The 13,948-nt window shown below is 39.7% G+C and overlaps 1 protein-coding gene across 1 annotated transcript in view; it reads right to left on the reverse strand.

Annotated features, from left to right (window-relative positions):
• The window catches only part of Tmem18 (transmembrane protein 18), a 168,494-nt gene that overhangs the window by 94,478 nt on the left and 60,068 nt on the right, over positions 1 to 13,948 (reverse strand). The window contains exon 2 of the mRNA XM_070088041.1: positions 7,747 to 7,797. The gene's annotated coding sequence lies outside the window, so the exon portion shown is untranslated. The remainder of the gene's footprint in view (positions 1 to 7,746; positions 7,798 to 13,948) is intronic.

A 13,948-nucleotide genomic window follows, 5' to 3' on the forward strand; every position in this document is an offset into this window, starting at 1 on the left:
GAAGATACAATAAGCCTAATAATAATAATAATAATAATAATAATAATAATAATAATAATAATAATAATAATAATAATAATAATAATAATAATAAAAAGAGAAGAAGAAAAACTTTATAAAACTGGAATGCTTGAATGTGCGTGGATGTAGTGCGGATGACAAGAAACAGATGATTGCCAATGTTATGAATGAAAAGAAGTTGGATGTCCTGGCTCTAAGCGAAACAAAGCTGAAAGGGGTAGGGGAGTTTTTTCGGTGGGGGGAAATAAATGGGATTAAATCTGGAGTATCTGAGAGAGTTAGAGCTAAGGAAGGGGTAGAAGTAATGTTGAAGGATTTGTTATAAAAGGAGAAAAGAGAATATGAATGTGTAAATTCAAGAATTATGTGGATTAAAGTAAAGGTTGGATGCAAAAAGTGGGTCATAATAAGCATGTATGCACCTGGAGAAGAGAGGAATGTAGAGGAGAGAGAGAGATTTTGGGAGATGTTAAGTGAATGTATAGGAACCTTTGAACCAAGTGAGTAATTGTGGTAGGGGACCTGAATGCTAAAGTAGGAGAAACTTTTAGAGAGGGTGTGGTAGGTAAATTTGGGGTGCCAGGTGTAAATGATAATGGGAGCCCTTTGATTGAACTTTGTATAGAAAGGGGTTTAGTTATAGGTAATACATATTTTAAGAAAAAGAGAATAAATAAGTATAGACTTCAGGATGAATACGTTTATAGAGGGGCTACAGATATATCAGATCACTTCTTAGTTGTAGCTACACCGAGAGTAAAAGGTAGATGGGATACAAGGAGAATAGAAGCATCAGGGAAGAGAGAGGTGAAGGTTTATAAACTAAAAGAGGAGGCAGTTAGGGTAAGATATAAACAGCTATTGGAGGATAGATGGGCTAATGAGAGCATAGGCAATGGGGTCGAAGAGGTATGGGGTAGGTTTAAAAATGTAGTGTTAGTGTGTTCAGCAGAAGTTTGTGGTTACAGGAAAATGGGTGCGGGAGGGAAGAGGAGCGATTGGTGGAATGATGATGTAAAGAGAGTAGTAAGGGAGAAAAAGTTAGCATATGAGAAGTTTTTACAAAGTAGAAGTGATGCAAGGAGGGAAGAGTATATGGAGAAAAAGAGAGAGGTTAAGAGAGTGGTGAAGCAATGTAAAAAGAGAGCAAATGAGAGAGTGGGTGAGATGTTATCAACAAATTTTGTTGAAAATAAGAAAAAGTTTTGGAGTGAGATTAACAAGTTAAGGAAGCCTAGAGAACAAATGGATTTGTCAGTTAAAAATAGGAGAGGAGAGTTATTAAATGGAGAGTTAGAGGTATTGGGAAGATGGAAGGAATATTTTGAGGAATAGTTAAACGTTGATGAAGATAGGGAAGCTGTGATTTCGTGAATAGGGCAAGGAGGAATAACATCTTGTAGGAGTGAGGAAGAGCCAGTTGTGAGTGTGGGGGAAGTTCATGAGGCAGTGGGTAGAATGAAAGGGGGTAAGGCAGCCGGGATTGATGGGATAAAGACAGAAACGTTAAAAGCAAGTGGGGATATACTTTTGGAGTGGTTGGTGCAATTATTTAATAAATGTATGGAAGAGGGTAAGGTACCTAGGGATTGGCAGAGAGCAGGCATAGTTCCTTTGTATAAAGGCAAAGGAGACAAAAGAGAGTGCAAAAATTATAGGGGGATAAGTCTGTTGAGTATACCTGGTAAAGTGTATGGTAGAGATATTATTGAAAGAATTAAGAGTAAGAGGGAGAATAGGATAGAAGATGAACAAGGAGGCTTTAGGAAAGGTAGGGGGTGTGTGGACCAGGTGTTTACAGTGAAACATATATGTGAACAGTATTTAGATAAGGGTAAAGAGGTTTTTGTGGCATTTATGGATTTGGAAAAGGCATATGACAGGGTGGATAGGGGGGCAATGTGGCAGATGTTGCAGGTGTATGGTGTAGGAGGTAGGTTACTGAAAGCAGTGAAGAGTTTTTACGAGGACAGTGAGGCTCAAGTTAGAGTAAGTAGGAAAGAGGTTGATTATTTCCCAGTAAAAGTAGGCCTTAGACAAGGATGTCACGGTGGTTGTTTAATACAGTATATTTATAGATGGGGTTGTAAGAGAAGTAAATGCGAGGGTCTTGGCAAGAGGCGTGGAGTTAAAAGATAAAGAATCACACAAAGTGGGAGGTGTCACAGTTGCTCTTTGCTGATGACACTGTGCTCTTGGGAGATTCTGAAGAGAAGTTGCAGAGGTTGGTGGATGAATTCGGTAGGGTATGCAAAAGAAGAAAATTAAAAGTGAATACAGGAAAGAGTAAGGTTATGAGGATAAGAAAAAGATTAGGTGATGAAAAGATTGGATATCAGATTGGAGGGAGAGAGTATGGAAGAGGTGAATGTATTCAGATATTTGGGAGTGGACGTGTCAACGGATGGGTCTATGAAAGATGAGGTGAATCACAGAATTGATGAGGGGAAAAGGGCGAGCGGTGCACTTACGAGTCTGTGGAGACAAAGAACTTTGTCCTTGGAGGCAAAGAGGGGAATGTATGAGAGTATATAGTTTTACCAACACTCTTATATGGGTGTGAAGCATGGGTGATGAATGTTGCAGCGAGGAGAAGGCTGGAGGCAGTGGAGATGTCATGTCTGAGGGCAACGTGTGGTGTGAATATAATGCAGAGAATTTGTAGTTTGAAAGTTAGGAGGAGGTGCGGGATTACAAAAACTGTTGTCCAGAGGGCTGAAGAAGGGTTGTTGAGGTGGATCGGACATGTAGAATGGAGAATGGAGTGAAACAGAATGACTTCAAGAGTGTATCAGTCTGTAGTGGAAGGAAGGCGGGGTAGGGGTTGGCCTAGGAAAGGTTGGAGGGAGGGGGTAAAGGAGGTTTTGTGTGCGAGGGGCTTGGACTTCCAGCAGGCATGCGTGAGCGTGTTTGATAGGAGTGAATGGAGACAAATGGTTTTTAATACTTGACGTGCTGTTGGAGTGTGAGCAACGTAACATTTATGAAGGGATTCAGGGAAACAGGCAGGCCGGACTTGAGTTCTGGAGATGAGAAGTATAGTGCCTACACTCTGAAGGAGGGGTGTTAATGTTGCAGTTTAAAAACTGTAGTGTAAAAGCACCCTTCTGGCAAGACAGTGATGGAGTGAATGATGGTGAAAGTTTTTCTTTTTAGGGCCACCCTGCCTTGATGGGAATCGGCCAGTGTGTTAATAAAAAAAAAAATAATAATAATAATAATAATAATAATAATAATAATAATAATAATAATAATAATAATAGCTCTGAGGCACTTTAAATGTTGTATATTACATTATTATACACATTTTCATTAGTCCATCAATGACATTTTTTCAAAATTATATAAGAAACACGCTACTTATCATATAAGCAAAATACACACAATCACAGTAAAACAAATTAACATAATTGTCAGGTGTGGTAGCCAGGCATGCATAAACGAGCGTACAACATTAATTACTATAACACATTTTCTCTAGTACACCATGCCTGGAGTATACCTGGAGAGGGTTTCAGGAGTCAACACACTCATGGCCTCGCTGTGAATCAGGGCCTGATCAACCAGGCTGTTACTGCTGGCCACACACAAACTGACGTATGAACCACAGCCCGGCTGATCAGATACTGACTTTAGGTGCCTGTCCAGTGCCTTCTTGAAGACATCCAGTGGTCTATTGGTAATCCCTCTTATGTATGCTGGGAGCCAGTTAAACAGTCTTGGGCCCCAGACATTTATTGTGTCCTCTCTTAGCATACTTGTGGCACCCCTGCTTTTTATTAGGGGGATGTTGCATCTCCTGCTGAGTCTTTTGCTTTCATAGGAAGTGATTTTTGTGTGCAAATTTGGTACTGATCACCCTGGGATTTTCCAAAAGTATATTATCAAGTATCTTTCTCACCTGTGTTCCAGGGACTACAACTCAGAGAACTTCAACTATTCCCAGTAATTTAGGTGCTTTATTATATTTGTGCATGCCATGAAGGTTCTCTGTACATTCTCCAGGTCAGCAATTTCACCTGCTTTAAAAGGGACTGTTAGTATGCAGCAATTTTCCAGCCGAGAGAGAACAAGTGATTTGAAGAGAATCATCATGGGCCTGGCATCCCTATTTTTGAAGGTTCTCACTGTCCATCCTATCATTCTTCTAGCAGATGAGGTAAATATGTTGTTGTGGTCTTTGAAAATAAGATCCTCTGATATTATCACTCGCAGGCCCTTCACATTGGCTTTTTTCTTTACTGTGTGGTTGGAATTTGTTTTATACTCCAATACAGTTTTAATTTCCTCAAGTTTTCCATATCGGATATGAGGATGAGGAACAGGATGGGAAAAAACTTTTCACTGTAGCTGCCTCTGTTTACTATCACTCTGCATTCTATTTGTTAGGAAGTTATAAATCCTTCCTTTATCATGCATTCTGTACTCTATTACACCATGGTCACACTTGCCAAAGGCTTTTACGAAGTCTGTGTATACTACATCTGCATTTTGTTTGACCACTTGAGCATCCAAGAACTTGTCATAGTGGTCCAGTAGCTGGAACCGGCAGGAGTGGCCTGCTCTAAACCCATGTTGCCCTGGGTTGTGTAACAGATGGGTATCTAGGTAGGTGGCAATCTTCCTTCTTAGAACCCTTTCGAAGATTTTTATGACATGGGATGTTAGCACTATCAGTCTGTAGTTCTCTGCAACTGCTTTACTGCCACCTTTGTGGAGTGGGGCTATGTTTGTTGCTTTTAGTGATTGTGGAATGACCCGTGCGTCCTTGTGAAAGGCATGTGAAAGGGGCTTCCTGCAGTTCTTGATGAATGCGGAGTTCCACGAGTCTGGACCTGGGGCAGAGTGCATAGGCATGTTATTTATTGCCTTTTCAAAGTCTTGTGGTGCTAGGATAATATCAGAGATTTTTTAATTGACTAAATTTCAAGTCTTGGTCAGAATTGGAGGATAACTAGTAGAAAAACATTCCTTTCATATGCCTTCACTCATAAATAGCATCACTCGCTCTTAAAAAGGTGTGTTGCATGAGAATGTGAATGTTGCAGTTATGTATTCTACTGCAGCAACATGAAGACAATTGAACACTATGTAAGGTGTTTGTAATGTGGGGAAAATGCTTCACAATCATATGCATAATGCCAGCTGAACATGTATCAACGGCCAGTGGACAGGTATGAATATGTATCCATCCAACCACCCACCCAAAACACCGACACCATAATACACATTTATGGAGCACACCCAAGAGTGTTTTATAATAATACTAATACCACTACTACTACTAATAATTATAATCTTTATTTTTACAAGTGAAATCAGGTGTTGCTGTGAGCTCTGCATCTCTCTTGGTTCCATCTGAAAAACTTTCCAAAGTTACGAGTGTTTTAATGTTATGTCAAAAGACTTACTTTAAATGAACTCTAAGTAGAAAGTGTTCCAGGAAACAAAGTGATACATCAGTGAATACCTGGAGTATACCTAGAGGGGGTTTCAGGAGTATTGCCCCCAGGGCCTAGTCCATGACCAGGCCTTGTGATGGATCATCAACCAGGCTGTTACTGCTGGCCGCACATAAACTGACCTATGAACGGTAGCCCAGCTGGTCAGGTACTGACTTTAGGTGCCTGTCCAGCATGATACCATGCCTTCAAGCTGAGCAATTATCCAGTCCAAGGCCTTAAGTTAACTCTTCAACTTTATGTAGGCTGAGAAAGGCGAAGTTGCTGAAGATAAATTTGAAGCTAGCAGAGGCTGGTTTCATCTCCTGACATCCTACAATAAATATTACTCACCTCTCACCCTACATTAAGGCCAAAAATATTTTAAGTAATGAGTGTACTGTATATGCATTTTACTTTTTGTTGTTGTTTTTTAGGCCTAGTTTTATTGCTAACTTAATATATGATAGTGTAAACATGTTATCAGGCATTTATATGCATTTAAAAGTGAAAAAATGGTGATTCACTTTATGGCAGTAGCCTGGAACCTAACCTGCCATATAAGTGAGGCCCTCCTGTACAGGCACTGTACTTGCCACTTCCATGACCATTAGCTAAGTAGCAAGCCAGTTTCTTTATAACCCTTCATTAATGTTACGTGCCCACATTAAAAGTAGGTTTTCTTTTTGTCTCTCAACTGAAAAAGTCTTACACTTTGGCTCACACTTAAAATTCACTGATGCATTACCACAAAGTAGCAAGCTGAAGCAATACTTTGCTGCCATGAATCCTGATACAACTTTTTCTTGCCGGCTGATGCAAGTTCTCACTGGCATCATCTTCCAATAAAGACTTGTTTCGTCAGCAAATAAACACTTGCTGTGGCTCACATATACCCTCAGAAATAATTTCCTGTAATTCAGCAAGGAAATTCCCTGCAGCTGTGTAGTCAATAGAAGCACTGTCACTAAAAAAATTAATATTATGTAACCAACTGCACAATCTGACTTGTGGAACTGGCCTGTACTAAACAAACATTCTGTTCAGGTCTTCCCCATCTCACAACATTTTATAGTACTTTAAGGCCTTTTTTCTTATCTAGATTTAAGTGGTTTTTCTGCTCAATCTACTCACTCAATAATTTTTCTATCATATTTAGCTGTTGTGACCTATTTGTTATTCTTTTCAGGTCACAACCTGGATTACTCATTTCACAAGCTTGTATCTTCACCTCGTAGACTCACATGGTGTCCTCCACACCTACACCACTTTCAAGCTTATCTAGGATTTCAATGTTTCTTCATAACACCAAAACTTTCAAGCTTATGCTTCTTTGCACTTCTAGGATCACTTGCATTCCTCTTGGGTACCATGGTTACTATCCCGAGACAAGAAAGGGTGATGAGAAAATCAAAGATTGATTCACTAACACAGGCCAAGCATAGTATTGGATGTGTAAGGATGGAGCACTGAGATGGGGGAGGCTGTATGCATCATGCAGGCCTCTCCATAAGACAAATGACTTGCCTATAGGCCTACTGTAGGACAGGGGAAAGAACCCAGTGAGTGCCACATTTTCCCATATATGTACTCTGCCATATAAACTAATTAATAGTGTGTTCACTGAAAATATGCTTCGATTTTGCAAGTGACAGTGTGGGAAAGTCTACTAAACATCTGAAACCTATCTCATGCTTAACATAAATTATTTTGCTAATTTTATCTCAACCACTTATGATCAGAATAACTTACTCATGCTATGCTGTACAATGCCTAAAATTATATGCTAGGACTAGAATTAAATGATGCAGTAAAACCTGTTATTAACGGACTTCTCGTTAATGGATTTTGTCAATTTCAGACAAAAAACAAAACTGACCAAATATTATTGGACAAAATGGACAAAAGTCTACAATTCTACATTTTGCCCATAGCAATATTGTCCGGTAGTCTTCTGATGCATCAGGCCAAGTCTGCTAATTGACATTTATCTGGTATGAGCCAAAGCGGCTACATCCAGGACCTGTCCATATTTACTGTTTTCCAAGCTGTAAATCACCCACACCAGCTTCTAGTTTGTGCTCACTCATCTATACACCCATTAGTCAATCTCTAATTTTCCATGGATTTAAAACATTTTATGTGACATTATTGTACACTTGACCATTACAGTGGAACCTCAAATATCAAACTGCTCCCTACTCAACCAATTATGTAAGTGTATTTTTGTAAGTGCTTTTATAAGTGTATTTTTCAGGGTCTGAAATGAACTAATCTAACTTACATTATTCCTGATGGTAATAAATTTGTTTGGTAACGGCACACGAACAGCTGTCTGGAACAAAGAAAGTTCGATATTTGAGGTTCTACTATATATTACACCATTTTACTTGGCATATTTTGGTTATTGCACTATTGAAAAATTGTGGCACAACTTTATACAACACTTCGTAAAATTAACCCCTTCAGGGTCAAGGCCAAAATCTGAAGTGGTGCTCCAGTGTCCAAGAAATTTTGAAAAAAAAAAAAAATATATATATATATATACAGTGGACCCCCGCATAACGATTACCTCCGAATGCGACCAATTATGTAAGTGTATTTATGTAAGTGCGTTTGTACGTGTATGTTTGGGGGTCTGAAATGGACTAATCTACTTCACAATATTTCTTATGGGAACAAATTCGGTCAGTACTGGCACCTGAACATACTTCTGGAGTGAAAAAAAATCGTTAACCGGGAGTCCACTGTATATATATTTTCTTACAAAGACAAAAAAAAAAATTCTGATCAGTAGTTGCCGAGATACAGTACCGAGAAGTTTGTCCAAAATGACCTGGTGGTGGCAACATCGACGATTTCCACATACGTGCATTACTTTATTTAGCAGTTTTTGTAGTTTTTCTTTTCTTTTCCAATTTTTTTCTTTTCCTACTAACATTTGGGGCCTGAGAGACCAATACTGTATATAATGTATATATATATAAACTCACTGTATCGAACACAATAACTGCACTAAAGTTATTATCATATTATTGTTTACCACTGTTGTTTATTACAATAAACATGCACAAATCTTGTATAATACTAATGTTCTATCATATATTTACATATTTACAATCACTGGACATGGTTTTAGAACTGCTGGAGCTTGTGGAACTCCTTGAAACAAGGCACCATGCACAGAGGTGCCTTACATTCCTCACACATAAACCGAGTGTCTTTGCGTCTTTGTTGCCGTCGTTTTGTTTGTGCACAGATGATGCATCTCTTCTGAGCAAATTTCTTCTGAGTTGAAGGAAGCTGTATTATGAAATGATCACCTTCCCTCCTCAAACGCTTGGGTATATCCTGAGGAGTTCAAGGACCTTGTTGTATAGCAGGTGTTGTTACCTGGTACTGTACTTCATTATGAGTTGTCTGACAACAGACAAACAAAATTCACCATATGGTGGTCTGTTGCCAGTCTTCATTTGGTACATATTATATTCATTGAGCATTGAAATGTCCATGAGATGGAAGAAAAGTTTCATGTACCACTTGTAACTTTTACGAACACAATCAACAAAGCAAATCTGCATGTCACATTTGTCAACCAAGCGCATGTTTTGTGTATAATCAATCATTGTCACTGGTTTTCGAATACGTTCCTTAGTCACTTGATAAACTTTGCCACTGTCTTGCATTTCATTACGGTGAATGGATGTCAACAATGTGACATCTCGTTTGTCATGCCACCGTAATGCCATGATGTCATTGACAGTAAACACCTGCACGTCATCACCACGAGCACCTGCATTGAGCCTGGGCATATGTTTACGATTAGAACGCATTGTGCCACACACATCTGTCTTGTTCACTCGCAAGAAATCACTGAGTAATGGGCTTGTGTACCAGTTATCGGTATATAATGTATGCCCCTTACCAAGATAAGGTGCCATCATGCTTCTCACTACGTCACCTGAGATACCCAATAACATCTTGGTATCTTTCAATGTTTTACTTCACGTGTATACAACAATATCCAATACCAGGCCACTGTCACAGTCACAGAGTACAAACAGTTTTATACCAAAGCTTTTCCTCTTGCTCGGTATATACTGCTTGAATGACAGCCTACCTTTGAACAAAATCAAAGACTCGTCAATTACAAGATTCTTGAATGGATAAAAGTATATGCTGAACTTTTGTTTGAGATACATAAAAACATTTCTAATCTTGTATAACCTGTCACTTCTGTCAGGCCTGGTTTTGTCAGAGAAGTGCAACATACATAACAGTAAGATAAACCTGTTCACTGGGATGATTTCACTGAAGACCGGGGTAGAAATTAGCCGATCTGTGGACCAGTATGCTTTTATATTATGCTTATAGACATGAGGCATAAGCATTATTGTTGCAAAAAGCAAATACATTTCTGTAACAGTCGTCTCTTTCCACCGGTGTAGTCTTGACTGTGGTGATAAGATCGTATTTGCCATGGTGTACTCAAAATACTTATTACTTTCCCTGACAATAGTTTCCATCAATGGCTGGTCAAAGAATAATTCAAAGAATTCCAGTTCATTGGCCGTGGTTCCAAGGGGACAAGTAGGTAGAATTCCTTTGAGAGTCATCAAAGTGGTGGGGCTTGGGAACAAAATTGGGATTTTGCTGCCAATCCCAGATACGGTTTGCTGGTGGATACTGGACATCATAGGCTGGTTGTGCGGGTAGTTGTGGTTGTGGTGGGCTGGTGGCTGACGCAACGCTTTGTCCTTGAACTGACGAGTCAGCAGCGTGGGTCCCAGCCTGGGCTGGTGAGTCACGCATGGCTGTGCCACTACCATCACCACTACCACCATCTGCTGATGCCTGTGGTCTATCCATGCCAAGTGTAGCCACATCATCCTCACTATCACTATCTACACCTGGTGTAGGACCACGGGATGTACTCCGGGATGTACTCCGTCCCCTGGGCACAGCATAGGGTACACTACCCGAGCGCATGCGGCGGCGTACATACCGACGCTTCACTGGTGAATATGATTCCTCACTATCACTACTCGAATGATCGTCAAGAGCAATAAAATCACAATCCACGTCACTATCATCATCATTACTGAAGTCAGAGGCCTGGCCACGCGAAAATAATAGTTTTCTCTTGCATTGAGGTACAACTGACCGTGACTGAGGAGTGTCCACACCAGAGGTAGAAGGCTGAGGATCGTCAGGGTTTTCTGCACTATTATCGATATCCTGGTCATTCCTTTTGGTCACTAACTGATCAAAGCCAAAGAATTCGTCTTCATTTCCACTTCCATCAGTGTCAGAACTATCAGATAGGAAGAGGAGAGTCTCAATTTTCCGTGGAGTGAGAGCTGCCTTGCGACGAGGCATGGTAAACAAGGGTAACTGAGCCGGCGTTCCCACAATGCTATGCGGGTGCCTAGATTTTTTGTTTATGGCGCACACCCACCACACAGACCCATTCTCTCACATGTAGGCCTATGAGCGCTTTTGCACTAAATTTGACGGCGCTAGAATTTTGGCATAGATCTACGGTTTGGACACACAACGTGAAGCCGTAGATCTATGGGACGGACCCTGAAAGGGTTAACTTAACACAGTTCGGTTTGCAGGAGGGGAAAACATTTGGAGTGTCACTCTAAGAATCCTTGTGCTTTGAAAGATGTAGATAAAACACCTTACCAGTAATTTGGAGGTCAAACCAGTCAGCATGGATGACAGAGGAAATATTTATTAACTTTTTTAAGCATCATTTTATTCCTGAAGTCAAGTTTTACCTGCACAGCAAGAACCTTGCATTCAAGGCTATCTTCATTCTTGATAATTCCCATACTCATCCACAAGCTTTGCTGGATGTGACCCCACATGTAAAAGTTGTATTTTTACCTCCAAATACAACATCTTTAATACAACCAATAGATTGGAGAGTTATTAAGTCATTCAAGTGTAACTACACAGAAAAAGTTGTGAAAAACTAGTTGCATCAATGGACTCTGATTCCAACTTGGCAGTACCAAGCTTCTTTAATAAATTTAACATTGCAGATGCTATCAGCTATGCTAGAAGTGCATGGAATGAAGTTCCCCAATCAACATTAAATGTAATAATGTTGGTAGAATTACCGACAATATTTAAAGTAAAAGGACACAAGTGCAACTAATGTGACATTTTTATTGTGGCAACGTTTCGCTCTCCAGGAGTGTAACGGCTTGACAAAGCTCCTGGAAAGCGAAACGTTGCCACAATAAAAATGTCACATTAGTTGCACTTGTGTCCTTTTACTTTACATACAACATTAAATGCAGGCTGGGGAAAGCTATGGCCTTCTGTAGTTAGGTCTTTTCCCTTGCTTGAGAGTCAGGTTCTGGAAATTGTTCAGCTGGCAAGAAGAGTACCAGGTGATGGTTTTGAAGATGTGAATGAAGATGTGAATGAGCTTTTAGATGATGATGATGAAGACAGGAGTCCAGCGGAAATGTTGGCAGAGCTTGATGCACAGATACAAGGGAGCCACATGACACAAGATGAAGAACCTGAAGAAAAACAGTTAACACTGCAGCGGTTATGTGAGCAGTTCCATGTTGCTGCTAAACTAGCAGACTTTTTTGCACTGAAGAGGACCTGACAAATCTAGAAGCAGTGCTTTGAAATGGGGTCTAGACCAGCTGATGATGCCTTACCATCAGCTGTGTAATGTTGTGTAGGGTAAAAGAGCCCAGAGATCCATTACAGAACTTATGCACACACTAGTACAACCATCAACTTTAATACCAGAACCACGACCATCCACATCTGCCGACAACCAACAACCATCCACCTCAGCCCAAGAGGGCCAAACCATGCCTCTGTTGCCTTCACAATCACTGACATACACCAGCAACCACAATTTAAGGTAAGAAATATTATTATTGTATTTCTGTCGAGACCCCTGCTCACAAACTTGCTCTCAGTGTCAAAGAATTAAAAAAAAAAATGATTTTTTATGAAATGATAGAGAATTTTTTCCCGATGGTAATGACACCAAAAGTATGAAATTTGATTGAAAACTTACAGAATTATGCTCTCTCAAAGTTAGCAACCTCTGCAATATTTACGCATTGGCGATTTCACCCACTTTGAGCCATATTTTCAGCCAATTCCATTGTTCCAGTCAACCAAACTCATAGCTATTCTTTAGAACTCCATTTGTTCTATTGATTGAGTACAAGAAACCGTCCAGATATTACATAAAATATCTGGGAATAAACCAAATATTGATTGATACCTTTATTATACCTCATACCCATCCTGCGGGCAGTACTCAAAACATTACAAGTTAGGTACAGGTCCGCCATCACAAATCCGGCAATCAGTTATTTGGTTCCTTCAGTTATTCGGCACTAATTTTGGCTAGCATAATTTCAAATTTCCAGGGTTGCCACACCAACCTGCTGGTACTGTTTGGTGGCGCTACTTGCTGCATAAGTCATTCCAATTTCTTTTTTTCTTTTGAGACTCTCAGATCGCGGGTTCTATCCCCGCCCATGGTATGGTTTAACATAAAACATGCTAAATACTCCAGAATAAATAATATTTGGCATAATACCAAGCAGTTCGATGGAGGTATGAAGAGGATATATGGTATACAAATACCATTCTCCTATCCCTGTCTTGGTGGCTTATATTAGAGAAAACGGAGTATAGCACAGGACTAACTGTGATATACACTCGTACTGCACCATAAACCTGAAACAAAATAGTTATTTTCTCTATATAGATTATCACACATAGCAGCAGATGTGTAGAGAACCTAGGATAACCCAAAAAAGTCAACATGGCTTATTTTTAGTACCTGGCTTGGGTTAGCCATATATGATTTTTGGTAAATATTCGATTCCCAGCCAGGGTAGAAACATTAGGCGTGCTTCTTTACACCTGTTGTCTATGTTTATCCATCAGTAAATGGGTACCTGGGTGTTAGTCGACTAGTGTGGGTGTTATCCTGGGACACTTACCTAATTTTCTTGAAATACTCTGCATAACAAGCGGCTGCCAGTCCAAATTCCAATACGTAGTCTGGGTTGACATTATTTATACAATTATTACAATAATGCAGTAGTCTGCATAACAGTAAATCTTCTATTTTTTTGAGTGAATAAAAATTCCAAATGGTAAGCAAGAGTAATATAAGAGGGGCCTGTAGCCGTGACTAATAAACAGAGAAAATGTTATTTTAGTGCCAGGAATGTCTGCATTGTTTATTCTGGACCCTATTTTGAAATTGGCATCTGTTGAAATTTGTGTGAAATTGGCCAAACTGATAATTTCTGACCACTTTATTGGGTAGTTGAAATAAGTGAATGGGCGGTTTCTTGTACTCAGTTGACAGACTAGAAGTAAATAAGTTTATTCAGGTATACACAAATACAGTTACGTAGATTATCATACATAGCAGTGTATGTACAGAGAACCTAGGATAACCCAAAAAAGTCAGACAA

Source organism: Cherax quadricarinatus, chromosome 23 (assembly GCF_038502225.1).
Source record: "Cherax quadricarinatus isolate ZL_2023a chromosome 23, ASM3850222v1, whole genome shotgun sequence".
Classification (NCBI taxonomy): Eukaryota; Metazoa; Arthropoda; class Malacostraca; order Decapoda; family Parastacidae; genus Cherax; species Cherax quadricarinatus.